Source organism: Felis catus, chromosome A1, assembly GCF_018350175.1.
Source record: "Felis catus isolate Fca126 chromosome A1, F.catus_Fca126_mat1.0, whole genome shotgun sequence".
NCBI lineage: Eukaryota > Metazoa > Chordata > Mammalia > Carnivora > Felidae > Felis > Felis catus.
The window spans coordinates 37,996,981-38,011,472 of NC_058368.1; the positions used below are offsets into that span (position 1 = coordinate 37,996,981).

At 37.5% G+C, this 14,492-nt stretch overlaps 1 long non-coding RNA gene across 2 annotated transcripts in view; it reads left to right on the top strand.

Annotated features, from left to right (window-relative positions):
- Positions 1 to 2,502: 2,502 nt before the first annotated feature.
- The window catches only part of LOC123384387, a 150,009-nt gene continuing 138,019 nt past the window's right edge, over positions 2,503 to 14,492 (top strand). For both annotated transcript variants that reach the window (XR_006595413.1, XR_006595416.1), the window contains exon 1: positions 2,503 to 3,061. This is a non-coding gene — a long non-coding RNA (uncharacterized LOC123384387). The remainder of the gene's footprint in view (positions 3,062 to 14,492) is intronic.

A 14,492-nucleotide genomic window follows, 5' to 3' on the forward strand; every position in this document is an offset into this window, starting at 1 on the left:
TCATGACTTGAGCTGAAACCAAGAGTTGGACATTCAAACAGGTGAGCCACCCAGGCGCCTGTCAAATGCTTGCTTTGATCTATTGATTTCGGTTTCCTAATGTATTGGCTCCAAGAAAGTGTGAATTCAAAGCTCACACGGACCTTTTTGACAAATAGTGATGAAACCCTCATGATGAGGTTTTGTTTGTTTGTTTTTTGTTTTTAAATCAAGTTAGTTAACATACAGTGTAGTCTTGGCTTCAGGAGTAGAACTCAATGAATGATTCCTCTCTTATAAATGACACCCAGTGCTCATCCCAAAAAGTGCCCTTCTTGATGTCCATCATTCATTTAGCCCTTCCCCCCACCCACCTCCCCTCCAGGAATCTTGTTTGTTCCCTGTATTTAAGAGTCTGTTTTGGTTTGCCACTCTCTGTGTTTTCATCTTATTTTTTTCCCTCCTCTATGTTCATCTGTTGTGTTTCTCAAATTCCACATGTGAGTGAAATCGTATGATATCTGTCTTTCACTGGCTTATTTCCCTTAGAATAATACCCTTTAGTTCCATCCACATTGTACACGATGAGTTTTCTACTAGAGGAAAATAAGCCAAAACAAGGAGGGGAGGAGATATAGTACTTTACAGAGGAAGGTCTAGCTCCAAAATGTGATTACTAATAGTTTGGTGACAAACCACAATGTGAGAGTAGTAGTCTCAGCACTGTCTTACACCACACACAAAAACAAACTCAAAATGGGTTAAAGACGTAAATGTGAGACCTGAAACCATAAAACGCCTAGAATAAAAATTAGCAACCTCTTGGATGTTGGCCTATAGAAACATTTTTCTATATATATATCCTTAGGCAAGGGAAACAAAAACAAAAATACACTATTGGGATTACACCAAAATAAAAAGCTTTTGCACAGCAAAGGAAACCACCAGTGAAACAAAAGACAGCCTGCTAAATGAGAGAAGACATTCACAAATGGTCTATCCAATAAGGGGTTAATACACAAAATATATAAAGAACTTATAAAATGCAACACCAAAAACAAAACAAAACAAAACAAACAAAAACCTCCAAACGATCCAATTAAAAAAGTGGTCAGAGGGGCGCCTGGGTGGCTCAGTTGGTTAAGCGTCCGACTTCGGCTCAGGTCATGATCTCGCGGTCCGTGAGTTCGAGCCCCGCGTCAGGCTCTGTGCTGACAGCTCAGAGCCTGGAGCCTGTTTCAGACTCTGTGTCTTCCACTCTCTGACCCTCCCCCGTTCATGCTCTGTCTCTGTCTCAAAAATAAATAAACATTAACAAAATTTAAAAAAAAGTGGGTAGAGAACCTGAATAGACATTTTCCCAAATAAGATATACAGATGGCTACCAGACAAATGAAAAAGATGGTCAACATTAGTAATTATCAGGGAAATACAAATCAAAAACCACAATGAGATATCACCTTATACCTTTCAAAAGGGCTTACATCAAAAAGACAAGAAACAACAAGTGTTGTCAAGGATGTGGAGAAAAAGAATTCCTCACACACTGTTGCTGGGAATGTAAATTGGTTCAGCCATTAGGGAAAACAGTGCGGAAGTTCCTCAAAAATTAAAATCATGGGGTGCCTGGGTGGCTCAGTCGGTTAGGTGGCCGGATTTGGCTTAAGGTCATGATCTCACAGCCTATGAGTTTGAGCCCCGCATGGGGCTCTGTGCTGACAGCTCAGAGCCTGGAGCCTGCTTCAGATTCTGTGTCACCCTCTCTCTCTGCCCCTCCCCCACTCACCCTCTGTCTCTCTCTCTCAAAAATAACTACACATTGGGGCGCCTGGGTGCGCAGTCGGTTAAGCATCCGACTTCAGCCAGGTCACCATCTCGCAGTCCGTGAGTTTGAGCCCCGCGTCAGGCTCTGGGCTGATGGCTCGGAGCCTGGAGCCTGTTTCCGATTCTGTGTCTCCCTCTCTCTCTCTGCCCCTCCCCCGTTCATGCTCTGTCTCTCTCTGTTGCAAAAATAAACGTTGAAAAAAAAAATTAAAAAAAAAAACTACACATTAAAAAAATTAAAAAATTAAAATCACATATGATCCAATAATTCTACTTCTGTGTATTTATGGAAAGAAAATGAAAACACTAATCCAAAAAGATATATGCACCCCTATGTTTATTGCAGGATTATCTACAATAGTCAAGATATGGAAGCAACTCAAGTGTCCATCAATAGATGAATGGATAAAGAAGTTGTGATATATATATATATATATATATATATATATATATACACACACACACACACACACACACACACACACACACACAATGGAATCGTACTCAGCCATAAAAAAGAATGAAATCTTGCCAGTTGCAGTTGCGACAACATGGATAGACCTAGAGGACATTATGCTAAATGGAATAAGTCAGAGAAAGACAAATGCCATATGATTTCACTTACATGTGGAATCTTAAAAAAAAAAAAAAAGCAAAAAGCAGAAAGAGACCGATAAATACAGAGAACTGGTCATTGCCAGAGAGGAGGGAGGTAGGAGGATGGTCAAAACGAGTGAAGGGGAGCGGGAGGTACAGACTTCTCGTTGTGGAGTGAATACATCGTGAGGCTAAAAAAACAGCATAGGGAATATAGTCAACGGTATTGTAATAGCATCATATGGCGACGGGCGGTAGGTGCACTTGTGGTGAGCATGGTATTGAGTATAGACTTGTGTAATCGGTACGTTATATATTGGAAGATAATTTACATTACACTGTGTGTCAACTATATTAATGATAATAAAAACCCCAGAGTAGATAGTCTGAGAAGGCATCCTTTTCCAAGAGTGGTTGTAGGAGTGCTGACAACACTACTTCATCTTTGGCCCTTTATCTTGGTCTCCCCTCTGACGCACAGATAGCACCACTTTAGATAATGAGTACAGATGATCGTGCACAGAAGTCTCCACTTCAGATAACAGCTCCGTGGCCTCACCACCATGCCCCTCACTCTATAAAAGCTCTGGGTTGAGGGCGGGGCTTGGCGTTGAATAGTTGCGTAGGGCTCTGGATTCTTCACTCGTCCCCCTCCTTATCAGTAAGTTACCCTGAGTAAAATTCTAAATGGTGTGGAGCGGGCTTGCTTTGTAGTTTGGTGTTCAAGTGCCTTCTGAGCTGGCAGTGAGAGCCTGCTTGGGATTCTCTCCCTCTGTGCCTGTTCCCTGTTTGTGGGCTCTCTCTCAAAATAAATAAATGAACTTTAAAAATATAAAATAAAAAACTAAAGTGCCCTCTCAAGATGGAGGGTATTTACTGACCCTCCTCCACCTTCTCACAGTGGTTTTGCAAAATTTAACTGGGGTTAAATCAGAGCTCACGTTAGAGGCAAGCATTTGAATGCAAAGTTCACTTTCCATGATGGATATAGAAATGGACAAAGTAAACTGTGACTCAGGGTGGGTTATGACAACAATGGGAAATTAGGTTGATATGCAAATGGAAGCCCAATAAGGATGGGAACAAAAAAAAAAAGGGAGCATGGGATACTGTAGCATATTTTATTTTATTTTTTTAATGTTTTATTTATTTTTGAGACAGAGAGAGACAGAGCATGAATGGGGGAGGGTCAGAGAGAGAGGGAGATACAGAATCCGAAGCAGTCTCCGGGCTCTGAGCTGTCAGCACAGAGCCCGACGCGGGGCTCGAACCCACGGACCATGAGATCATGACCTGAGCTGAAGTCGGATGCTTAACCGACTGAGCCACCCAGGCGCCCCTGTAGCATATTTTAAAATGGGACGTTATTAGCTTAGTGCTAGCACCCCAGATTACAGGTTAGGGACTGCAGAATATTGTCAAGCCTGGCCTATGAGCAAAGAGACAAATCCAAATATGTAGAGCTGTTGGATGCTTTTTGGCCCAGGTCCTGGACCAAACTGAGCCCACAGACTAGCGGTTTTCAGATGGCCAATTCAGGGCAAGCCAGGGTTTAGGCAGTCAGAACTGAGGGTCGCCAATGGCAATCTAAACATTCTAGGGGATGGGCTTGTACAACGCAGGATGATGTTGAGAATTCTATAGCATCTTCTGTGAGAGTTTGCATGTGCTGTGTTTTTAACTCCTCTGTTTAGTAGAAGAGAGAAGTAGGAACATGATAAACAGAAAGCCTGATTGTGTAAATCCAGAATGGTTTTCTGGTGGCGAGTGTGGTTGTGTAACAAGTATAAAATATTAACCAATAAGAAAGCCTTTTAATTAAGAACTTTTATAAATTTAGAGTATTAATGGTGAAATACTACTTTTTCAATTTCACAACATGTCTTTATTTGGTAATGATTAAAATTTGTTTTGTTTTTTTTAAGTTTTTGTTTAAATTCCAGTTAAGGGACAGTGTAATATTAGTTTCACTTCGTTCATGTAGTGATTCAGCACCAGGTGCTCATCACATCAAGTTCACGCCTTAATCCCCAACACCTATTTAACCCATCCCCCAACCATCTCCCCTCTGGTAACCATCAATTCTCTATCATTAAGAGTCTGTTTCTTGGTTTGCCTCTCTTTTTTTCCCCTTTGCTCGTTTCTTTTGTTTCTTAAATTCTACATGAGTGAAATCATGTGGTGTTTTTCTTTCTATGACTGACTTATTTCATTAACATTATACTCTCTAGCTCCATCCATGTCATTGCAAATGGCAAGACTTCATTCTTTTTTATGGCTGAGTAATCTCTATACTACATCTTTATTCATGGGTAGATGAACACTTGGGCAAAAGTTGTTCTAACACAAAGTCTAGACAGCTATTTATGTCAATATATGGCCATATTATAATGCTATGAGAGGCAGAACAAAATATGAAATTTATAGGTCCATGCTTATTTCCTCTTTCTAATGCAAGTATAGATTTTAATGTTTTGTTTAATGATGTACCAGAGAAGTTTGGGTCACTATCTTAACTTTTATTTGCAAACTGCCTGGGTGACATTGGTTATCAACATGAAAACTTTCAAGTATAATCTGTCACCTTTTTAATAATACTAATCCAAGCTAATTGTTTTTTTCTGGTATTGGAAACTGAGTGGTTTAAATGAGTTTGATTTATAAAAGTTCTGAGTATTAATATTTGTATTATGTGTTTTAACATAATCTCCTTCTGACATTGCTAATTGTGTTTAAAACAAAACATTTAATGTGTTCTAGTTGATTAACCCTACTTCAATGATTTCTAATACCACTCCTGCCTTTTAGCAAGTTTTTACATCTGATTGATCTAATTTAAATTTTTTTCTCTTTTAATGATTGCCCCTACTCTTCACCAATATTACAATATTTTAATTTTTGTATATTTATAGAATATCTATGCTAGAATAAATTCTGCTACTCTGTGGATCAATTTAGGAGATGATTGAATGTATTATTTCATTGAGTCTTTTAGTCCATTAACAATTAAGCTGACTTTATGTCTTTCCATAATTTCTGTAACTATTTCCTAAGAAATGTTCTATGTCTTTTGCTAGCTATATTTTGATTTTATTCTCAGTTATGAGTAGGATCTTTGTCTCCAAAGAATGATAATTATTTTTGTATGCTAATCTTTAGCTAGCCAACATGCATAATTATCCTAATAATTCAAATGGTTTGTATATATGAGTTTATGGATTTTCTATGCAGTCAATTAAAGGTAAATAAGTTTTTTTTTTTAAGTTTATCTATTTGGAAAGAGAGAGAGAGAGAGTACGAGAATGTGCGAGCGAGCATGCACAAGCAGGGGAGGGACAGAGAGAGAGGGAGACTGAGAATCTCAAGCAGGCTTTGCACTATCAGCACAGAGCCTGGCACGGGGCTTGAACACATGAACCGTGAGATTATGACCTGAGCCAAAGTCAAGAGTTGGACTTTAACCGACTGATCCACCCAGGTGCACCAAAAGCAAAGAAGTTTTTATTTCTTCTTATGACTCCTATGAACTTTTGTCTCTGATTTTATTTCATTGGCCGGGGCCTCTAATACAAGACTGAATATACATGGTGGAAAGGGCTACGTTCTTATTTCAACTCAGTATTCTTCAGGCATAGGTTTACTGGTAATTTTTAATAAGTCATTCATTAAGTTAACATTTTATTTCTAGTATTTCTAGTTTTCTAAATTTTCTATAAGTAACAAACAAATGTTGACATTTGCTAACTACTTTTAACCATCGACTTGAGGATCATAATTTTCAACTTCTAATTTCTCAATATACAGTTGGTTTTCAAACTGGAAGACACATAATCCTTAAAAATGTTCAAACTTCCGGGGCGCCTGGGTGGCGCAGTCGGTTAAGCGTCCGACTTCAGCCAGGTCACGATCTCGCGGTCTGTGAGTTCGAGCCCCGCGTCAGGCTCTGGGCTGATGGCTCAGAGCCTGGAGCCTGCTTCCGATTCTGTGTCTCCTTCTCTCTCTGCCCCTCCCCCATTCATGCTCTGTCTCTCTCTGTCTCAAAAATAAATAAATGTTAAAAAAAAAATTAAAAAAAAATGTCCAAACTTCCCAAAGACTACATAGACTTGAGTGATTGCAAAACACTTTCAACATTCTTAATTTCATTTGTGTTCTTTCTTAATAGAGATGTGTGAACATGTACACATTGCCCTTCTACAGTTGCCCTTTGTGTGTAAACAAACAAAATCCTAATTTAACCCATCTAGAATTTTTCTATGATGAATTGCCACTAGTTATGAAGTATGCTGCACATAACACAAAGGGAAAAATTAAACCTGTGTCTGCAAAGAGTTTTTAAGTCAAGGTACCATGAAGCCAAAAAGCACATAGTATCTTTCTCTGTCCTACGTGTGTTTTGCTTAAGGGTGCCTAGTGGGGTGTAAGAATGGGCTATTTTGACCTATATCAAGATATTCAGGATCCAGAAATGTTGTAATGAAGTGGGAATGATGATAGCTTTCAGTTAATAACTTCACCTCTTCAACTTCTCAATTATTGTACAAGAATACTTCACTTCTAAGGGAGAATCCAATGAGAGAGAAGAGAGCATCCTTATATAGCAATGAGTGCTATTTACATGATCTTTATTTCTTTTATGTTAGAAATTCATAGTAACCCTTTCTATTTTATCTATTATCGATTATATTACTGTTTCCCTCTTTTTACTCCCTTTCTGAAAAGCAAGCAAACATCCAGGGCCTTTGTCATGTGGTGTTACTTTGGCTTCCATTAGTTAGCTGAGTTTTTATCCAGATCCTTCTCTGATGGATGGAATATAAGATGGAGAAGAGAAAGTGGCAGTGTAAGATGCAGGCTAGTGCTTTCAGAACCCAACCTTTTTATATGTTCATTCTCCACCATGAGAAAAACATATTGTGGGCAGTGTTGCTTCTTCAGCCTGGGTCCCAGAAGGAAGCCAGAGGATAGCAGCACTAAATTGCCCCAAAGCCTTGCTTCCTTTGAAATAACCCAGAAGGCAGACCTGAAAACTCACTGTGGCTTATGCTCAAAGGGTGAGGGCAAAGTACAAAAGCCACATCTCTCTGATAGTAAAACAAAACACTGAAGTAGGTGCTGCATTCACAAGTCTATTGTGGGAAGTTTGGACATTGTGGAGAACACTCCCTTTGTAATCCTTGTGAATAACGAACATTGTGATGAGCAAGATTAGGAATTACTTCTTTGAAGTTCCTATTCTCTTTGCCCTGTGAATCAAAGCAAGGCCTACAGCTCTAGATTTTTCCCTGAGCACAGATAAGAACCCTGGAAAAGAATGCAGCTTGGGGACCCAGGTGCATGTTTTATATGTACGTGGTTTGCATTCCATCCTTCCTTTAAAGGATAGACTCCTCTTGAGTGTTATTATAAATTGTATCTAAATTTAAAGCACTGCCAAAGGATGGAAACATAGTGTGGTGTATTCCCAAATGAAGAAGATCTATTCCCTGACAAAGCAAACTGTCACACTGTGAGGAAGAACAAGACTAAAAAAAAAAAGAAAAAGAAAAAAACTTATGTGAAAGCTAATATTTTTTCTGCTAAAGCAACTTAGCTGAAGTGGAACACTGAGAATTATATTTAGGTACTGGTATTTTTGCACTAAGAGGACACACAGAAGGAGAAACTGGAAACTATTGGGACTGATGCATGTGTTCTAAGTTCTAGTTCTGGAATTATAAATAGCGAAGTAACAACCTGGATTCATTTAGAAGGCTACATTTAGGACACTCTAATATTGCTACAGAGTTTTGATTAAAAATATTACAAAAGAAACTACAGGAGCACCCACAAAACTACAGGAGCACCCACAAAAGAAGTACTGTCATGCCCTATGCATTAAATACATTAGTCAACATATTTTCAGAAACTGTAATCCAAGATACACATTTCTGAGGGTTACAGATAGCTATTGAACAGATTGTTTCTCAGGTAGGTTATCCTAGAATCAAGCTATTCTACAAAGAGTGAGGGGAAAAAAAGAGAAACTAATCATTTAAAGTTCAACAGCTATTAATGCCTAGCTTTGGGATTAAATACATATTCCGAATCATACTTGCCATTGCAGTGGTAAAAATAAAGACAATTATTAGGGTAATTAATAGCATTATGGGATGGGGGAAAAAAAAACAGGAATAACAGAATGATTGGTCGCCACTCCCAATTCTCCAGAGATCTTTTTGCAAAGCTAAAAACCAAAAGGGATAAGCAGAAATGAAAGTAAGGTAACACTTGATAAAGGTAACACTTGATAATTTATGCTTGTACCTAAATCTCTGTGCAGGAAACAGTGAATGAGAAAACTTGATTTAGACTCAAACCTTCCCTAGCTTTTCCTTTTCCACAGCTAACACCCAAAGTGAACAGAAAAATTATGAGAAGAAAGCATCCTGGATCACAGGAGACAAGAGGGAGATGTTTGACTCTCAAAAGAACATTAATCCATTTTCTACCCTGAAGCTTGTATGCAAAGACATAAATATCATGGATTAAATTATGGGAATCCCAGATAATGAAAATTGCATTATCTTTGTCCTAGGATGTGACCAATCAGATTAAACTGCCCATCCTTGAGATGGGATAGAGAAGGGTAAAGAAAGGAGTAAGTGTAAATATTTCTTATCAAAATCTGGTTTACTAATAATTTTGATAAATGCCTATTTTAAAAACAAAAGCAGTGTGCTCTTCTTTTTCTAGGTAGTAGTAGAAATTCAACAGAAAACAGTATTTGTAGGTTCTGAGACTTTCAAAGGAAAAAAGTTAGCTTAAGGATGCTAAGAAATAGCTAAGAAAATGCATGTCCTCTTAACCATGAATGAATCAAAGATGGGAAAAGGAAATATGTAAAAAGAATGGCTGCAGCAAAGACTGTGATAAATCAGAAGGCTAATGAGGAAAAGGAGAATGTTTTTAAGCAGGACACTTAGCAAAGAAATGTATGTGACTAAAATAAAATATATGTAAAAGGTAAGCCAAATATAACTCTAGTCTTACAAAAATTTTAAGGGAAAATCATTGAATTTAACTAAGTTCAAAATACCTATTTTGAACAGAATGATTATTAAAGTATAGAAACTAGAAAATATCTAAAATACATAATTCTCTCTCAATGAAGACTTACCAAATGAAATCAAGTTTTTAATTTTGGAAAAAATATTATCTAAAGGCAGAATCTAAAAACAACAACAAAAATAAAGACCAATGGCAAAAAAAGAACCCTTACCTCAAAGAACAATAGCCACCAACATTTGAGAACTCAAGAAAAGTTAGAAAATTGAGAATAGAGAATATTCTTCTTATACAGTGTTAACTGTTGATATGAGAGCTTGAGACCAAGCTCATTGAGACCAAGACCAAGTGTAAGTCACTTGTAAAATTCTAGAATCGTTTAGAGGATATGATGTTGAATTCTTAAAAAGGATGACTAATACAGTTTTACCAAGAAAGATGATGTCAGGGAAACCTCACTTCTTCTGAGTATGCATCTGATTGGTTCTACATCATGAAACCTGTGACAACATAGATCTATATCAGTTAGCATTGTGACAAAAGAAAGTTTCTCATGAGACACTCCAGAACTATACTTTATCTACTATAAAGGTAGATTGAAAAGTTTAAGTTGACTTCTGCAGGTTCGTTCTTGGCTTTCTCCTGTTCACCACATCAGAAACAATAAAAAGTTTAGAAGCTAAAGCTGAAGCAGAATTCGTAAAATCTTGCGATACTGGATATGCTATGGTTAAACTGTAACCCAAGAATACTACTTCAGTTGAAAGGAAGGTGTCTTAAAAATGCGTTTCGGGAAGCTGCTGGTACCAAGTTCTCCCCCCTGCCACCGAAGTAAAGAAATTTATGTTTATAGCCTGCATCTCACTAAGGAAAGAGGCAATGAGAATGGAAAGGAAGAGGCAGGTGGATGTGAGAGATATCATGGGCATATGATGAGCAAAATCTGTTTACCAGCTACATGTTATACAAGAAAAACTAAGAATTTAAGTTGATTCTTAAGTTTCAAGCCTTGATCAGTAGAAGCAGTCAAATACGTATTTTTAAACTAGAATAGAGTAGAAATCCTGAGGAACTTTTCATTGGTGTGTGTTGATAATTATACTGTGAAATGTACTGAATTTTGCTAAGCGATGAAGAGAACAATATATTCTTCATTAATTTAAGAAGCCACTTGTGTAGCCTTCATGGAGAACACAGTATGTACAAAGAACCCGTGTATATATCAAAGTGGGAAAATACAGAAGCTATGAGAGTTCAGATACAAAGGATCACAAGTCAGCAAGGGTAGGACTGAAACTCCTGGCTAGTTGACTCCAAATCTCATGTTTTCTTTCTCTAACCTGAACCAGGCTTGTGAAAAAATAAGCATAAAATATCTACTTATTCAATCATTGCTGCTTTGCTAAATTCTAAGCTTTTATCTTGTCCCTCAGAGAGTTAATTCAGCTTTTCTCAGCAGCAGTGTGCCTTGTGAGCCTTCAAAGCTCAGAGTGGAACTGGTTTTAGTCACATGTGGATTGGAAACCAGACTCCCTATTAAACAGGTATATGACCTTGAGTGACTGCCTTAACCTCCCTGAGGATGAACAGAGTTGTTAATGGGCTCACAAAGCAGGCCAGTAAGTAGTCCTCACAAAGTGCAATTAGAGAAAGCAGGCAAGCCAATTAGTAATCAGAGACAGGAATTGATTCAGATAGGCATCAGGAATGCTCACTACTGGGTGATATCACTCACTCAACCAATCAATCATCCTGGGTGAAGAAAGGAGAAAGAATCATGAAAGATCTCTTGGATATGTATGTACTGATTTTGACTTCTTTTTTTGTTTTGTTTATTTATTTTGAGAGCATGTGTGCATGTGCACATGCAGGGGAGGAAGGGGGAGGGAGAGAGAGAGAGGAGAAAGAGAGAAAGGGAGAAAGAGAAAGAAAATCCCCAGCATGAAACAGGGCTGAACCCAGGAACTGTAAGATCATGTTCTAAGCCAAAACCAAGAGTCAGAAACTTAACCGACTGAGCTTCCCAGGCACCCCTGACTTCTTTTGTGTCTGAGGTCCATGACATCTGTTTTTAAGGGGTGTTCATTTGAGAAGCAGTGAGCAGTTGGAAAACTAGAGCACTGAACTAAGAACAAACAATATATCTTAAAATATTATGTGCTTATTGTCAAATTTTGGTTTAGATTATAGAAATAGTAATGCTAAAGAGCTAAGGAGTTTTGCTTCCCAGCATTTATCTATTAGGAACATGCTGTTGACCCCTATTGCCAGTACTTGAATATCTCTGGACCCACTTCTCTGCTCTGTGGAATGATGGTTTGGAATAAGTCATTTTCAGGGACCTCTTTGACATAAAACGTCTATGATTCTTTTTAGTTCTAACAAAAACAACAGAGATAGAGGGGCTCCTGGGTGGCTCAGTCAGTTGGGCATCCAACTTCAGCTCAGGTCGTGATCTCACAGTTTGTGGGTTCGAGTACCGTGTTGGGCTCTGTGCTGACAGCTCCGAGCCTGGAGTCTGCTTCCGATACTGTGTCTTCCTGTGTGACCCTCCCATGCTCATGATCTATCTGTCTCTCAATAATAAATAAAAGTTTTAAAAAAATTAAAAAAAAAACACAACAGAGATAGAAAAGAAAGCTTCAAACAACAAATATATGCAAATATTAAAGATAAACTGGGATTGAAAAGGAATAGTCTGTTAAGAAAAAGATCTTAATGTATCCTGTAAGCAATCATAAAGTTGAAGGTAAAGGGTGTTTCTATTTATAAAATACAAATAAGTTTATAAAATAGATAGGCAGAAAGAAACCAAAAGTGGATAAATATTTGGAAATATTAATTGGATAAATATAAGAATATTTGTATAAACAATATGTAACATTTATAGTAGTAAAAGGAATAAAAGCAGGTGTTAAACCCTACCAAATAGAGAAATAGGGAGGACCATTTATGGTTTATTATATATAATTGAGCTGAAAAAAGTTTTGATTATTAATAGAAAATGTTAATAAGAAATATAAAATTTTAGATGAGTCTTTAGTGAAATTCCACTGAGACATTTTATGGTAAAAAAATAGTAAGTTTCTTCATTTTTGTCATATAATCCTAAGAATTAAAAAAAAAATCAAGTGCACTGCATTTCAATCCTTTTTTTTTTTTTCATCGTTTCGTGAATCACATAATGCCCACACATGATAGAGCCTTATATTCTAAGGTTGTAAGATGTTGACAATGAACTACCTTGCCACCTGATCCCGGTGCCATTATTCAATGCTTTTTGTTAAACATGGGATTTTTCTATTACTCTTATTTAAGTCCACCTGAAAGGGCTGTTAAAAGTGCTGTGATTGTTGTTCTTGTATCCTACCAGCATGGTTAGCCATGAGACATGGTTTGAAATTGGATTTCATTAATAGCTCAGCAGCCTATTAGTATCCCCTCTGTATGAAGGCATGTCAGATTCATAGAGAACAAGCAGGGACCCGTCTTAGTTTGATCTCACAGGCACCATCCTTTCTAAAGTAAGGTAACATGCTCAATCAAACCACGGGTCTTGATGCATCCTCGTTTCTGAAGACCCAAACCCCAGGCATATGGGTTTGTCTCATTTTTAGATACACATAATAAAACGGTCATTCGGAAAGTTCATTCATGTGTGTGTGGTACAACTGCTGACACAGTAAGCTTGCATTCTTTTAGAACGTGGGGCACAGTGGGTGTTTGCAACAGGCTCTATTTGCTAGTCAGCTCTCACAATGGATCACAGTTGAAGTCCTTTCACTCCAGGCTTCAAAATTGAAACGCAAACCCTCTGAGAAATCTTTCATGTATTGCTTTTAAGCTGGGCTGCAAAAATAATGAGCAATTAGTTCTTGTAATGATGCACTGCTGTTTGGATGAACGACTTGTAGATATTTCAAGTAGCCCATTGGGATCCTGGAGAAAAGAAAAGAAATCTACTTAGGATGAACCTTCCCTATTTAGTCTTCAAAGTCCTAGGTTGCTCACCACCAAGCTGAGCTTCTGAATAAAATGGTTGCTTTTAGCCTCCATGAAATGCTGGCACCCTGTCAGAATCCTGTATTTCAAGTTCCATTTCCTAGTGCCAAATTTTCATGCTATGTAACTCTTTAGGTAGCCTCTAAGAAAAGTTAAAGCTTATATAAAACCGAATTATTTTTTCTACAGAGTTAATTCTACTTAACAGATCTGTTTGCAGCTTTTACCATACATAGGACTTTCATGAGAAAAAAAGATACTCCATCCTTGAGCCCTTTCTTTGAAAGTCCGTCAAGGGAACACCCGGGAGCTGATGGTTTGTCTTCTGGTACACACACGCGTGCACACACACACACACACACACACACGCACACACATAATGGATCTGGACTATATTAGATTTAAATTTATCTGGAATTCTTTAAACCTAATAAATATAGTTTAGTAATCCCATGCTTAATCAATTTTGCTTTGACTTCTTTCTTTTGTAAAAGGTGTGAACACTTTCAGAAAGCTCTAAAATTCCAATATTAGCATTTAATAAATTTAGGTTTGGAAAGTCTTAAAAAAATTTTTCCTGCATGAATACCTGTATCGAGAAACCAAGTCCTCATGGTGAGTGATGTTGTTGCATTTCTAATTTCATATGGATGCTGCTTCAGAATAGACTCTTAGGACAAAAGAACAAGAGTTAAACATACTTTCTCTATTCACAGTTATTTCATGACATTACTTCTTAGGTTACCTTATTTTAAAAATATATAAAAATACATTGAGGCAAACATTGGCAGTATAATTTATTAACATCTTGCTTGGGTCAGATCAGTTCATCAGATCCCTGAGGGAAATCTAGTAAAAAAAAAAAAAAAAAGATACTCATAGGAAACTGTTACAGGAAAAAGAAAAAAGGAATCCATGTATCGTTAGAACATGGGGCTCTAAATGTGTACTCTAATAGATTATTGGTAACCAGAAAATAGAGATTGCCTTGAGACTGCAAGAACCCCTTCATCGGAATCCATGTGTTTTTGTGTCTTTACCTA